The sequence below is a fragment of the Palaemon carinicauda genome, chromosome 41 (genome assembly GCF_036898095.1).
Source record: "Palaemon carinicauda isolate YSFRI2023 chromosome 41, ASM3689809v2, whole genome shotgun sequence".
Taxonomy (NCBI): domain Eukaryota; kingdom Metazoa; phylum Arthropoda; class Malacostraca; order Decapoda; family Palaemonidae; genus Palaemon; species Palaemon carinicauda.
In genome coordinates, this window is record NC_090765.1 from 6027310 (window position 1) to 6042237 (window position 14928).

At 42.2% G+C, this 14928-nt stretch overlaps 1 protein-coding gene across 2 annotated transcripts in view; it reads right to left on the reverse strand.

Moving 5' to 3' along the window:
• Positions 1 to 14928, reverse strand: part of LOC137632234 (uncharacterized) — a 99113-nt gene that overhangs the window by 2156 nt on the left and 82029 nt on the right. The window lies entirely within an intron of this gene.

A 14928-nucleotide genomic window follows, 5' to 3' on the forward strand; every position in this document is an offset into this window, starting at 1 on the left:
ACAAAAAGAAAAGATGCCTAAGAAATAACCCTTTTGGGCATTAGCAGCACAAAAGTAGACAAAATAAGGCACATCTCAAATCATTCACTAAATGATTGATAATTTTCCAATAGTCTTCATAAATTATTAAACTTTTTGAAAAAACAAGATGGCAGGGAATATTAAAAAATATATTATTTTGAGTAGTAATGCTAATATATAAAAAAGGTAAAATCAAACTTGAAAATAAAAATTAAAGATTTTCTCCCTCAACACTATACCCTCAGCCCACTAGGGACTGCATAGTGCAAAATCATTGTAATTCACTGTGAGGCTGAACCTGCACCCATTGGTTCAGTAGTCCATCCTTATCCTGTGACCACATAATATCAAAGTTGTGCAAGACCTGTAACCAAATGCCAAAAGACCAAAGACCATATAAGTAGGGAGGAGGGAGCTGTATATACTCACAGGTTAGTATAAAAATAAATCTTATCATTAAAATCTTGTTAGATGAGGAATCTTACCTGCAAGTCATGATGTAGACTATTCCACTAACAGAGGTGGGAAAGTAGTAATCCTAAAACCAAACAACCTAACATTATTCAAAACCAAATAAATTTTACCTCACTATTCTAATAATTTCCCACTCTCACTGGTACCATGAAAAGAAATAATAATACAGATCACTGTATGGTAAACCAGCCCATTGAGAATTTAAGAGAGGGATAGTCTCTTCCCCCCCCCCCCAAAAAAAAAAAAAAAAAAAACTATCCATAAAGAATCACATGTAGAAAGATCTACATATACACTATATACTAGATTAAAAGTTCCTTTGCTATGAAAAACAGAAGCTTGAAAACAACCCTAGGACAGATATAATGTACAAATTAGAATAAAACAAGAATCCACCTAATACTCAAAGTCTAGTCAATATATTTTCTGCAGATATTACAGGACCTATATTCCAAAAATATTTAATTACAGCAATAATCCCTCCTAAAGGTAAATGTTTCATGAAAGTTATGATAATATTCACTCCATAATAACAGAGCTTCAACTCTCAAAATGGGAACGATAATTAGTTTGGTTTACTTGTGCTTATCTGAGTAATTTATAATGTAGTGAGATCCATACATGATTAAATATGTTACCCCAAAATATGAAATCAAAATAAAATAGTAGTACATATATCTGTAAAGATTAAAAAGGAATTGATTAATTTGGAGTTTTCTGGCATCCTGACAACCACAGTCATCAATGCCAATATCATTTGTTAGAAGAAAATTCAATTTAAAACTTAAAACCAAAGTTTTCAGAACTGCTAAAATTTATCAAGAAATACCACTAGCATAGTAAGACATGTCCAAAAATATTGGCAAGAATGAATATGCCATCCTCACCTTGAGCCTCAAATAGATACCTATTTCTTAGGTTGCTAGAAGTGAGACATTCATTCAACAAGTGCCTCACCTCACTGTCAGGGATAACAAACAGTTGTCACAACGTTATCATTATTATTATTACTTGCTAAGCTACAACCCTAGTTGGAAAAGCAGGATGCTATAAGCCCAGGGGCTCCAACAGGGAAAATAGCCCAGTGAGGAAAGGAAATAAGGAAAAATAAAACTTTTTAGAACAGTAACAACATTAAAATAAATATCTCCTATATAAATTATAAAAACTTTCAACAAAACACTAGGAAGAGAAACAAGACAGAACAGTGTGCCTGAGTATACCCTCAAGCAAGAGAACTCTAACTCAAGATAGTGGAAGACCATGGTACAGAGGCTATGGCACTACCCAAGACTAGAGAACAATGGTTTGATTTTGGAGTGTCCTTCTCTTAGAAGAGCTGCTGAACATAGCTAAAGAGTCTCTTCTACCCTTAACAAGAGGAAATTTGTCACTGAACAATTACAGTGTAGTCACCCATTGGGTGGAGAATAAATGTTTGGTAATCTCAGTGTTGTCAGGTGTATGAGGACAGAGGAGAATAAGTAAAGAATATGTGAGACTATTCGCTGTGTATGTGTAGGCAAAGGGAAAATGAACTGTAACCAGAGAGAAAGATCCAATGTAGTACAGTGATCCCTCGCTACTTCACGGTTCGACTATCGCGGAATCACCACTTCGCGGATTTTTTTCATAACGCATGTATATACATATATCACGGATTTTCCGGAAATTTCGAAAATACCAAGATGTGACTGATGGTGCGAGATTGGAGAAAGTAAGGAAAATTGAATCATGATTGATTTCCAATATAAATGAAACTTTGAGGAGCAACAAAGATATCATTTGTAGAGAGATAGAGAGGGGTAAGGAATGGGAGGTAGTGAAAAGTAGCCCACAGAGAGAGAGAGAGAGAGAGAGAGAGAGAGAGAGAGAGAGAGAGAGAGAGAGAGAGAGAGAGAGAGAGAGAGAGTGAGTGTATGTGTTTTTTTAAATGTAATAAACAAAAAAATTTGATAGGTTATAACACATTGGTCCTTATGTAATATCAACTGTATAGACGGTTTGAATAAGTTAAGAAATGATATAAACGATACTTTGTTAGTGTATTCGTATGCTCTCAAGAGCGGCAGCTAGACGTCAGCTGATCTGATCACAACCAAAAGTAAAACAAAAAGAAGTCAACAATACTCGATTTTTAAAATACACCTGAAATTTAAAAACAAAAGTACACGCTTTCTTAATGTGCAATTAACTATTTAAAAGAGTAGCAATTTTCTAGAATAAAATGATGTTTCCCAAAAAATAGTGGTTTGCTGATGAAATCGGATGCCGTATTTTTAGCAACGATTGAAATGGATGTAAACTCGGCATAATTTTTTCGTTTCGTATTTAATTGACACTAAGAAAACTAATTTTAGTTTCTTCATCTATATGTAAGTATTGTATAACACGAAGAGAGAGAGAGAGAGAGAGAGAGAGAGAGAGAGAGAGAGAGAGAGAGAGAGAGAGAGAGATGAATCAGCTGTGGTAATCGAATGCCGTGTTTTTGTTTCGTGAGAATTTCATCACCACGACCAAAAACAACATACTGTACTGAACTTTACAGTATTATACAGACTACTGTAATATGATAAAATAAAAATATTTGAAATAACCTATTTTATATGAAATGGGGCTATTTTTTTTTTAATTTACATTTACGTATGTAAAACAACTCTCTCTCTCTCTCTCTCTCTCTCTCTCTCTCTCTCTCTCTCTCTCTCTCTCTCTCTCTCGCTCTCTCGTAAATTGTTTTCCTGCTTTGCTACGTATGTATGATTTTATATAGATACGGTAAATAATATTTGTAATAACATATTTTCTAAAAGCTTTTACTGTAATATCATTATTTGTCACTTTCATAATGCACGTTAAATGCCTTCGTTTGTTTATTACGATCGAAGATGGAGCGTACTTTATGACGCCGCCGTTCCAGGCGGCGTCATAAAGAAAAAAATTTCATTTGGAAGTTCTAAGAAAAATTAAGTAAAACATTGGTAATAACAAAATCAACGTACTGTATAATCAATATAATCGGTGCAAAAACTAACCTATACACAGATGTGTACACTAAATGCGTTTGTTTCTTCATTATGATCAGAGATAAACGTAAACAAAACATTGGTTGCCATTTTTTATCGTGCTTTTTGGCGTGTTTAGGAAACGCATGATATAAAATCGCCTTTAATATTTGTGCCTGTTTTAGTTTGGGGTACTGTAGTACATGCATCAAGTGTTCTGTACATTAAAGGGTAGTTTGTTAACAGTACTACGTACAAGGGAAGGTTTTAAAAGTCTGAATATACATGTTAAATAAATACGTAAATATGGTGTCACTACTTCGCGGATTTTCACCTATCGCGGTCGGGTCTGGAACCTATCTACCGCGATAAACGAGGGATCACTGTACTGTCTGGCCAGTCAAAAGACCCCATAACTCTCTAGCGGTAGTATTTCAACGGGTGGTTGGTGCCCTGGCCAACCTACTACCTAATAAACATGGCAGGTGTTGGTCAGTCATCAGAAACTTGTCTGTAAACGGAGTGTGACCAACGTGGAGACGACAAAGAGTAGTCTCCTACTTTTGAGGCATCATGTTAAACCCCAAGGAGATGCAAAATTTGTTATTTATCTCATCATATTTCCTTCTAAACTATCCATATGCATTTTCTAATTATTATAAGACAAATTCTTCATATTAGGTAATAAATCATTAAAGAGGATGGGATATCTCCTTGGTGGCAACTCAGCTGTAGCATTCTTTGCTAGTAAATCTGCCTTCTCATTCCCAGACACACCAACGTGTGCTGAAACCCAACAAAATCAAATTGTTATACCTCTCATTCCAATAATAAAAAGCCACTCTAAAATCTTTAAGACCAAAGGGTTACTGGAATCGAAAACTTTGAAAGCTTCTAGGATAATTCTTGGATCAACAAAATTAGTAAAATTTCCCTCCTCTTTTCACATTATGTTTTCTGGGTCGACCTGTGGCGCCCGGTGAAAAGTCCTTCTTGTATATCTTTTCTGATAAAACCTTCCAATTATACCAGAGAAAGATAAAAGCATGGAATGCTGAGGTTACAACCCTCGCGCGAGCACCTTTTGGGTGTCGTGTATAAAGCAAAGGCGTGTGAAATCCACTATTCACAGGTTGTCTTCCATTTAGTTAATTCCCTCGTCAAAGGGATGGGCCGATACAAAGGCCCTAGACACACCCCCGTCGCCGCACCACCCACGCCACGACGCGAGCGCCATCTGAACAACATCCTTCTTTTTGGAATACAAAGTGTTGAATTGTTTTGTTGTGCTCTCGGTCTTTTTTATCAATCGTGGATTTATTTTGTCATGTCCGAAGCTCCATCTTCACACATTCCAATGTTAAGTACCATAGTTTGTTTTGACAGTATTTTATTGTACCGGGCTTTTGTTTTATATCCAGTATAGTCTGTTTTATTATTCCCGTCTGGCCTTTCATGGCGGCCATTGTTTGTTCACTTGTTTGGGAATTCATCTTTGTCTGCCTGTTTAGTACTCTGTCACTTAGGTTCTTGGTTAAGTCCCTGGCCTTATGCCTTTAGAACCATTATTATTTTTATTTTTATTTTTTTTTGTGTATTTATGCTCATGGTACTTTTTGCTAGTAAGTCCAGCCTACGATCGAGATAGCGATTTAGCTTTGTATTTGTTTAGTACCCGCACCTCCGAGGCGTTCGTCACTCGACTGTGCTGTTTATTTTAAGTTTTAGCAGTTGCTATTCTTCGATCGTAGTGTTTTATGGATGTACAGATTTATTTTATACGTTTATAATAGTGTTGTTTGTTTTTTAGTCCTGTTTTTGTGTTTAAGAGAGCGAGAGCTTGGGGTCCCCGTTTTCTGTTCGCAGTCACGAGTTACCCCTTTCTCTCGTTTTCTTTCTTAGCTCCGGTGGGGGAGCGGATTTCCCGTTTTCCGTTTTGTGCGTTCAGCGGGTTCTCTCTCCCTCACCTCTCCCCCTCTGGGTGGATGATAACTTACGAGTTATTTATTTTTCGTGACTTTTCAATTGTTAGCGTTATTTTGGTCCGTGTTTCGTCCTCTCCCCGTTACGGCTCGGGAGTAGTTATGAACGTTTTCCACTCCGCCTTGAGTTATACTCCGCCATGAGGGATTCTCAATAACTTTCGTTCTATTGTTATATTTATATTGTTTACTACATGGGACGGGCTTCATATTGTTTAGATACAACCCTCCGGTGGCCCTTACTTCGGTCTCAGGCCACGGCCATATCCACAATAGCCTTTGTTATTACAACTGTGTTTGTTATTCACAATAATTATTCAGGACCTTTCTTCTCCCTCCGGCCTCACCGGAGATCGTAAATACGCTTTACTATAATCTAAGCTTTAGACTTTAGCTGTGGCTTAGCTTTTTATCTTTCACAATTGAATTATTAGCCACAATTGAATTATTCAGGGCATCTCATTATCCTCCGGCGTCACCGGAGGTTGCCCAAACACTTCACACTTATAGTTGCCTTAGCTAATTAGCTAAGGCTCCTTTATTCAGGACATTTCATTACGCTCCGGCCTCACCGGAGGTCGCCCATACACTTCACACTTATATTTGCCTTGCCTTTAGCTAAGGTTGGTGTTTATATTTATTTTAAGGGCATGTCACTGCTTCCCCGACCCTTGGAGGTCGGCGGATTGCTTGAAGTTAATTATCCTTATGTCATTAACAGACATTGGGTGCATTACAAATATACAGACAATTGAATATTAAAGTGCCTACAATGGTATGGGGCGGTATCAACTTAAAGTTAATATTCAGTTGTTTGGTCAATGCAATATGGGTGCTTAGGGAATTCAGTGAGTGCCGGAACTCTAAAATAATAGCAACTGCTAAAACTTAAAAAAAAAAAATAGCACAGTCGAGTGACGAACGCCTCGGAGGGGCAGGCACTAAACAAATACAAAGCTAAATCGCTATCTCGATCGTAGGCTGGACTTACTAGCAAAAAGTACCATGAGTATAAATACACAAAAAAAAAAAATAAAAATAATAACGGTTCTAAAGGCATAAGGCCAGGCCGGTACAATAAAATACTGTCAAAACAAACTATGGTACTTAACATTGGAATGTGTGAAGATGGAGCTTCGAACATGACAAAATAAATCCACGATAGATAAAAAAGACCGAGAGCACAACAAAACAATTCAACACTTTGTATTCCAAAAAGAAGGATGTTGTTCAGATGGCGCTCGCGTCGTGGCGTGGGTGGTGCGGCGATGGGGGTGTGTCTAGGGCCTCTGTATCGGCCCATCCCTTTGACGAAGGAATTAACTAAATGGAAGACAACCTGTGAATAGTGGATTTCACGCGCCTTTGCTTTATACACGACACCCAAAAGGTGCTCGCGCGAGGGTTGTAACCTCAGCATTCCATGCTTTTATCTTTCTCTGGTATAATTGGAAGGTTTTATCAGAAAAGATATACAAGAAGGACTTTTCACCGGGCGCCACAGGTCTCTCCCCAGAAATAGATTTTTCCTTCGTCAAAATCCCTTTTTTATCCCTTATCAGAGTTTCAAGCAACACCAGACTCATGTCTCCTTTCTTTTACAGAAGGCCCGTTGTACTGCTGAAGGATGCTCTGCCTCGTTCAGCGACCCCGTTGGGCATGACCTCTGCCGGTCTCATGTTCACTGATCCAGTCCCTTTATCCAGGAACCGGGACAGGCCCAATACCCAATTTGGTTCCCGGATTTGTGCTCGCTCTGTTACGAGCTGTCGTCAGTTCTGCTGAATGATGATGTAAGTGGGTTTTCCCTTTGTTCCTTATTTCTCGTTGGCAGACACTAATATAGAAATGAATATGATATACACAGTATATTTGGGAGGGCAAACCCCCTCCTCCATCACTAATCACTGCAAATCTTACAGGCCGATGATGTCTCTCTTCGTTCAGCAAGGGCTACTCTTCGTCCATGGGTGTCGGGTTTTGGCAGGAATGCCCCGTCTGGAGCACCCTATCTCCTCGATGGGGACATGGCCTCCCGTCTCTTCCCAGGCTCGACTACTGCTGCAGTCTCCCCTGGCCTTGCTGCCCCTTTAATTGAAGAAGTCAGGGCTACCATTTCCGTGGAGGACGAACCCCTCGTACCGATGGACATGGCGGGTCTGGATATAGACGTAGAACCCAGGGACGAGCAGGTAAGTGGTGCCGAGTTGGTGGAAACCCTTTTCTCTCCTACTCCCTCTCCTACCTCTTCCTTTCTAGGTTTTGATAACTCTAAGGCTTCTCCTCGGGATCCCTCTGCCTCCGTACGACCCAAGGTGAAGCCACTTCGAACTTATAAGACTTCAGCTTTGCCAGTATCAACGTCACCGGTCCCCAGACCCTCGACAGCTCCTGATATTCATATTGCTCCTCGTAAAACCACTACTCCTAAGAAGTCTAAGTCTACCAAATCCAAGAAAAAACCAACGGGTGACTTTCAGGTACCCTGGGCTGATCTCCTCCCCATCCAACTGATCAAAGGATTGGTCAGGGATCAAGTTCAACATCACTCTGGTGCAATAACAGAGATTAAGGATATGATGGCTACTCTGATCCGCGCCGGAACTCAGTTTCCTCCCCCTTCTGCCCCAGACGCATTGAAGCTGCCGCCCTTCGATAAAAACAATCCTTGGCGGTTTGCTTTGCATGCTCCATTCGTAGATGGTTCCCTAACTCTGGAGGGCATGGGCACCCGCCCTCTAGAGGACCTGGAGTTCTATCCCCCGGGCCTAGCATTCCCGTTCAATGGTTTTGTGCGGTTAAAGGAACATGCATTGGTCTGTATGGACAAGGTACCGAAGGAAACGGTCATATTTCCAAAAGAGCAGGCCCAGGCTATCTGGGCCAGAACACTATCAGAGTGGGGGTGTATTAACTCCAAGCTCACCCCACACAAAGGTTCCTACACTATTTTTACGACAGCGGCCTCCATCTCTTTGCCGCTCATAGACAAAGTCACAGAGCTGACTATACAGGCCATCAAGGAAGGCTCTTCCTTGCCGGCTCTCAAGGAGACGGACCCCATTTCTTTGCTTATTCCGGGTTCCTCGGCAGCCTGGGATGCTGCGGCTTCTACCTTCACGGTGGGGAAACTAGACCCGGACTGTGCCTCTACTCTTTTCTCTGAGAAGCTTCCCAGATTAATAAAGAGTCTTCTCAAAACTGAGTTCGAGACCCGTACTAGACTTGCTAGGTCCCTCCAATCCATCACCTCCATGGAGTCCCTAGCATCTCTTTACCCGGAGGAAACGCTGTTCAGAGTCGCCACAAAGAACCAGCTGCTATCCTACCAAATAGATCTCCACGACTTCTGGTCAGCTCAAGTTAGTTGCAGGAAGTTCGTTCTGTCGGAGGCCACCATCAGGCATGAGCCGAACAGACTGATAGCGTCCTCCTGCTGGGGTAAGACCCTCTTCCCTCAGACCGAGGTGGATAAGGTTCTTCAGGACGCAGCGAGGGCAAACCAGAATTTGCAGGTAAGGTGGGGTCTCTCAGCCAAAATGAGGTTCGAACCCGAGACACACGTTCTTCAAGAAGAAGCAGAGGTTTAGTCCTTACAAGGCGGCCCGGGGTACCTCGTCCCCACAGCCTTCCGCGGCCTCGACTTCTCGACAACAGGCGCCTCCTCAGCAGGTAGTCTACCTTGCTGCTCCCCCTGGTACACAGCCCAACCCCTCTTGGATGCCCTCACCTGCATACAACCCTGCCTACGAATCCTCCGGTTCCTTTCGTGGATACCAAAGAGGGAGTTTCAGAGGTAGAGGACAGTTCCGCCAACGCGGCGTGCCTAGAGCAAGGGGTTCCCGTGGAGGGAGGGGCCCTAAGTTCACTCCCTCCCAATGATGTGATGCCGGTAGGAGGGAGACTTTATCACTTCCAGGATTATTGGACCTTCAGTCCATGGGCTCACAGCATAATATCAAGGGGCTTGGGTTGGAAATGGTCACAGGGATCCCCTCCTCCACCGGTGACCTTCTTCCAGAGACCCACTCCCATCCTGGAAGAGTACACGGCGGAGTTACTCAAGAAGAGAGCAATCAAGCGGGTTCGATCCCTGAAATTCCAAGGCCGCCTGTTTACAGTCCCGAAGAAAGACTCGTCGGCGTTGAGGGTAGTTCTGGACTTGTCGAAGCTCAACTCTTACATCCTTTGCGACAAGTTCCGTATGCTGACTATCTCTCAGGTACGGACCTTACTTCCCCGTGGGGCCGTCACCACCTCTATCGATCTTACCGACGCCTATTATCATGTCCCAGTAGCTCGAAACTTCTCTCCTTACCTAGGCTTCCGTCTCGGCAAGAGAGCCTTCGCATTCAAAGTCATGCCCTTCGGTCTCAGCATTGCCCCCAGGGTATTCACGAAACTGGGGGAGACGGTGCTCGAGCAACTCAGACACCAAGGGATACAAATCGTCGCCTATCTGGACGATTGGCTCATTTGGGCCTAGTCGCACCAGGAATGCAACAGAGCTACGTCGAAGGTACTCCATTTTCTCGCCAAACTGGGCTTCCAAGTCAACCTCCGGAAGTCCCGCCTACAACCATCAAGCCTCTTCGAATGGTTAGGCATCCGTTGAGACCTCTCAAAGCACAAGCTCTCCCTTCCTCCCAAGAAGGTGAGGGAGATAGCTTCCAAGGTCAGGAACTTTCTCAAACACAAACAGGTGTCCAGAAGAGCTTTAGAACGAATCCTCGGCCTACTCCAGTTTGCCTCACTGACCGATCTCCTATTAAAAGCCAAACTCAAAGACATCAATCGAGTTTGGAGAAAGAGGGCGACAATACCTTTAAGAGACAAGACCTCGAAGATCCCCTCTGTCTTGAAAATGAGACTACAACCATGGTCCGATCGGAGGAACCTCTCCAAGTCGGTTCCTCTACAGTTCCCCTCTCCACAAGTGACAATTCATACCGACGCGTCTCTGAGTGGTTGGGGGGGTTACTCCCAACATCAGATGTTTCAGGGCTCTTGGTCACCCGCCATGAGACAGTTCCATATCAATGTTCTCGAAGCCATGGCGGTGTTCTTGACCCTGAAGAGAATCTCCCCTCCGAGGTCGACCCACATCAGAGTAGTCTCAGACAGAACGGCCGTAGTCCACTGCCTCAACAGGGGGGGGGGGTCCAAATCACCCAACCTGAATCAGATCCTGGTCACTATCTTCACCTTGGCAGCCGACAAAGACTGGTTCCTGTCAGCAACTCACCTAGCAGGAGTCCAGAATGTGATAGCAGACGCATTATCCAGGACGAGCCCACTGGAATCGGAGTGGTCCCTGGACATGCACTCCTTCCGGTGGATACTCAGGCTGGTTCCAGGTCTCCAGGTAGATCTATTCGCGACCCGACTCAATCACAAACTCCCATGTTATGTGACACCGAACCTGGACCCTCAGGCTTATGCCATGGACGCTTTAACCCTGGATTGGAACCATTGGCAGATCTTCTTATTCCCTCCAGTGAATCTTCTACTGAAAGTCTTGCACAAACTCCGCTCCTTCAACGGGGCAGTAGCTTTAGTGGCACCTCACTGGCCAAAGAGCAGTTGGTTTCCTCTCCTCCTCGAGTTGAAACTCCGTCCCTTCCGGATCCCATTCCCCAAACTGACCCAGGTGGTCCAAACTCGGACTGTGTCAGATTCCTCAAGGATAGCCAAAACCCTAACTTTGTGGATTTCATGAAGTTTGCGGCACGTAGGGACGCAAACATCGACCCAGATAATGTCCTCTTTATAGAATCAGACAAAAGGGACTCAACGCTTCGCCAATATGATTCGGCGGTTAAGAAACTAGCGGATTTCTTAAAGACTTCAGACCATTCGGTTATGACTCCTAATTTAGCCATCTCCTTCTTTAGGTCCATATTTGACAAAGGCCTAGCAGCTAGCACTATAACCACCATTAAGTCAGCTCTGAGGAAAGTCTTCCTGGTTGGGTTTAACATTAACCTGGCGGAGTCTTATTTCTCATCTATTCCAAAAGCATGTGCTAGGCTTCGACCTTCGGTTCGTCCTCAAAAGGTCTCTTGGTCTCTAAATGATGTCCTCAAACTGGCCTCCGACACGGACAACGAATCCTGCTCTTATATCACTCTTCTTAGGAAGACTTTATTTCTAACAGCTTTGGCCTCGGGTTCCAGAATCTCAGAACTAGCAGCTCTCTCACGAAACTCAGAGAACATGGATTTCCTCCCTTCAGGTGAGGTACTTCTTTCACCAGGGCGTTCCTAGCTAAGAACGAGGACCCCCAAAATAGGTGGTCCCCTTGGAAGATTATTCCTCTTCTCCAAGATACTTCTCTATGTCCGGTCACCACTCTCAGGGCCTTTTTAGCCAGGACTGCTACCCGATCGTCTGGCCCCTTGTTTATCAGAGAACAAGGAGGTACCATTTCCATACGTGGCATTAGGCAACAGATCCTATACTTCATTAAACAAGCCAATCCGGGATCATTTCCCCATGCTCATGATATCCGATCGATAGCTACCTCCATCAACTATTTCCAGAATATGGACTTTGATAACCTTAAGAAGTACACGGGTTGGAAATCTCCTATGGTCTTCAAACGCCACTATCTAAAGAACTTACAGGCTCTTAAATACCCAACGGTTGCAGCTGGGAGCCTTATCTCTCCCCATTGGTCTTTTGTTCTTCCTTTCATCCATCTCTTCTCTTCTCCCTCCTACCCGCCACTCGCACCACGACGCTGCTTCCTTGGTGGTTCGTTAGCCCTAAGTGTATTACATATTAGGTTAATATGATTGTAAATATTATTGTTTTCCGTTGTTATAAGGTTGGGATATTCTTAGCCATGTCAGTTTTGTTGCATGTTTTCCTCTGATACTCAGAGGTTTCCCTGTTATCATGTTTGTTTAGCCTTACTCTCACTAAGCCCTGTGGCTAGTTTATGTTTTATGCCTACTTACCTTAATTATATATGATTTTCTTTACATGGTGTTGTTTCTCTCCCCTTATTAAATTAGTAGTTATTGTTGGGCTTGGAAGGCATTCTCTGGTACATTTTCACCGGGCGCCACAGGTCGACCCAGAAAAGGGATTTTGACGAAGGAAAAATCTATTTCTGGGGAGAGACCTGTGGCGCCCGGTGAAACCCTTCCCCTTATTTTACACGATCCCACCCTTTCCTTTCCAAGCCATCATGGCCAATACAGAAGGATGTTGTTCAGATGGCGCTCGCGTCGTGGCGTGGGTGGTGCGGCGACGGGGGTGTGTCTAGGGCCTTTGTATCGGCCCATCCCTTTGACGAAGGAATTAACTAAATGGAAGACAACCTGTGAATAGTGGATTTCACGCGCCTTTGCTTTATACACGACACCCAAAAGGTGCTCGCGCGAGGGTTGTAACCTCAGCATTCCATGCTTTTATCTTTCTCTGGTATAATTGGAAGGTTTTATCAGAAAAGATATACAAGAAGGACTTTTCACCGGGCGCCACAGGTCTCTCCCCAGAAATAGATTTTTCCTTCGTCAAAATCCCTTTTTAATGGCGATTAGTATGCCACATATTTTGGCTGTAAATATAAAAGATACTAGAAGAGGTGCACCTCTACAATTAAAATCATTACTATATACTCCAAATCCAATACTAGTATCAAATTTGGAGCCATCAGTATATATTAATCTATTTCCTTTTCTTCAACATGTTCCATAAAAAGAGACCTGACTTCTAAGTCAGTCATGTTCTTATTAAAACCAATAAAATATTTAAAGAAAGATATATCTGGTAATGACCACGGAAAGATTGGTGATATCCTGATTGGAAAAACTACTACTTGCTATATCAAGTCTGTTTATTATTTGTTTTACCCAAAAACCGTAAGGTTGAGGAGATTTTGGGTGCAACTCAAAATATGTTGAATGCCTTTCACAGTTTGCAGTCTGATACGCTGAAGAAACCAAGAAAGCAACCTAAACCAATACCAAAAAATAGAAGAGTATCATTAAAGGTTTAAAGGTAATTCTCCAGCATCAATAAGGAGGCTTGGGATAGGTGAAGTTCTAAAGGATCATGTGGCCAATCTGATACTGGTATGGTATATAGAATATAAAATCACTAATTGACTTGGGGTGGCTGAGAAGTATATTTTACACCCATGAGATTCAGACGCTCAGGAGAGACATTTTACTTTTAAGGCTTTCAAGTGAGAAATCCATGTAAACCTACAAATATCAATCCTAAAATTCTAGCTTCACTTACACATGGGATCCGTTGACCTTTATTTACATATCCTGGTCTGGATGTACTCGTCGAATATGACAGAAACAGAAAAAAATTTTAGCTTGTCGAAAACTTGAATCCATTCATATCAGCCCAGTGAATTATTTTGTCGAATTAGGGTTGCAATTTTCTCTCAACCATTGACATTCTAGCTCTGGCAAATGATATGGATTAATCAATTAGAGTTTTCAGGCATCCTGACATCTCGTCATTGAGGCCAATATTTCTTAAAAATAAAGGATAAAAGGCAATTCAATTTAAAACAATACTGTAAAAGAAAAGATGTCCTTATAAAAGTTCAATACCGTTCAGAAGACCTGCTTCTGAATTATATCTAAAAATACCACTACTATAGCAAGACACATGTCCATGAATCTTGGCAAGGATGAACCTGCCACCCTCACAAGCCTAAAACAGATATCTATTTCTTTGGGTGCTGTAAGTGGGGCATTTGGTCAACAAATGCCTCACTGTCAAGGGTACAAAAGTTGTCAAATATGGTTGGTGTTGACCAGTTAGCATAAACATGTGTATCAACCAAGTGTGACCAATGCAGATATGACAAAGATATTTTAATTTTAAGTCCTTCAAGTGAGGAACCCATGTAAGCCTACAGTCAATGTCAATACTGAAAATCTAGCTTCACTTACACATGGGATTCGTTGACTTTTGATGTACGTATCCGGGTCTGGATGTACAGTACTCCCCAAATACAACAGAAATAAAAAACAGTAGTTTTTCTTGTCGAAAACTTAAATCTATTCATATCAGTCCAGAGAATAGTTCTGTCAATTGAGTTGTATTCTCTCAACCATTGCCATTCTAGCTCCAGCAAATTTGGAGAGATCATCTACAAATAGTATTGAGGGAATATCTTTGGGAATGTCAGAGTATACACCATTAATGGATAATGCAAATAGGGTTACACTTAGCACACTACCCTGGGGAACTCCTCTTTCCTAACATTTTCTCTCCGACATAGTTTCACCCACTAACTTGATAAAATATATGTGAAACAAATGCTCGAATGAACAATGGTTGCTCTCATCTCAATCCCAAATCAAGAATGGTTTCAAGTATACCCCGTCTTCACGCAGTATCATATGCCTTTTCAAGGAGAAAAAAAAAAAAAAAAAAAAAAAAAAAAAAAAAAAAAAAAAAAAACACTTATATGA